We start from the raw sequence: 1,596 nt of genomic DNA, 5'->3' as shown, positions 1-1,596 counted from the left end.
TGTATGATTTTGCTTGTAGGTTTTTCAATGACTGTATTATTAGGTTGGTGCAAAAGCAATTTCGGTTTTGCTATTAAAAAGGTAAAAACTAGGCCGGGCGCGGTGGCTCATGCCTGTAATCCCAGCACTTTTGGAGGCTGAGGTGGGAGGATCACCTGAAGTCAGGAGTTCAAGATCAGCCTGGCCAATATGGTGAAATCCCGTCTTTACTAAAAATACAAAAATTAGCTGGGCATGGTTGCGGGCACCTGTAATCCCAGCTACTCGGGAGGCTGAGGCAGGAGAATCAATTGAACCTGGGAGGCGAAGGTTGCAATGAGAGGAGATTGCACCCCTGCACTCCAGCCTGGGGAACAAGAGTGAAACTCCTTCTCAAAAAAAGAAAAAAAAAAGGTGAAAACCGCAATTACTTTTGCACCAACCTCATATTTAAGCATCTTCCATGTCTTCATAAACCTGTCATGATGGATAAATTCAAGGTGGTCTGTCTGGGAAAAGGAATATTGCTCAGCCATCTAAAGGAATGAGGCTCTGACATAGGCCACAACCTGGACGAACCCTGAGGACCTCGCGGCCAGGGAGAGACACCAGACATAAAAGGCCACACGGTGCATGTCCCCATTTCTGTGAACTGCGAGGGACAGGCGAATCCACAGACAGGAAGAGGATTTGTGCTGGCCTGTGGCTGGGGAGGGGCAGAGAGTGACTGCTGATGGAGATGGGACTTCTTTGGAGTGATGACTGTTCTGGAACTACATAGAGGGATGGTTGTACAACTCCTAAATTTAACGTGTTATTTTATTTTATTCTGAGATGGGAGTCTCGCTCTGTCACCAGGCTGGAGTGCAGTGGCGCAATCTCGGCTCACTGCAACCTCCACTTCCTGGGCTCCAGCAATTCTCCTGCCTCAGCCTCCCAAGCAGCTGGGAGGCCACAAGCACACCCGGCTAATTTTTGTATTTTTAATAGAGACAGGGTTTTGCGATGTTGGTCAGGCTGCTCTCGAGCTGTTGACTTCAGGTGATCCACCAGCCTTGGCCTCCGGACGTGCTGGGCCTGCAGGCGGGAGCCACCGCGCCTAACCCGCTTTTCTTAATCTTGATGAATCTGAGGCGATAAATCATCAGTAAACACCTTTTCCTGTATTACCTGTGCATGTCCTGGGTCCATTGGTTTATTGGGATATGAGTGTTTTCCATTTAGTTATTTATTTGAGGCGGGGTCTTGCTCTGTTGCCCAGGTTGGAGTGCAGTGGTGTGATCACAGCTCTCTGCAGCCCTGACCTCCCAGGCTTAGGTGATCCTCCTGCCTCAGCCTCTCCAGTAGCTGGGATTACAGGTGCACACCACCATGCCTGGCTAATTTTTGTATTTTTTTGTAGAGATGGGGTTTCGTTATTTTGCCCAGGCCGGACTCAAACTCCTGGCCTGTAGCAATCCACCTGCCTCAGCCTCCCAAAGTGCTGGGATGACAGGTGTGAGCCACTATGCCCAGCCTTTTTTTTAAGAGACAGGGTCTTGCTCTGTTGCCCAGAGTGCAGTGGTGGGGTCATAGCTCACTGCGGCTTCAGCCTCCCAAGCTCAGGCAACTCCCAGG

The sequence above is a fragment of the Cebus imitator genome, unplaced genomic scaffold (genome assembly GCF_001604975.1).
Source record: "Cebus imitator isolate Cc_AM_T3 unplaced genomic scaffold, Cebus_imitator-1.0 Scaffold375, whole genome shotgun sequence".
In the NCBI taxonomy this organism is placed as follows: domain Eukaryota; kingdom Metazoa; phylum Chordata; class Mammalia; order Primates; family Cebidae; genus Cebus; species Cebus imitator.
This window is presented reverse-complemented; position numbering follows the sequence as displayed.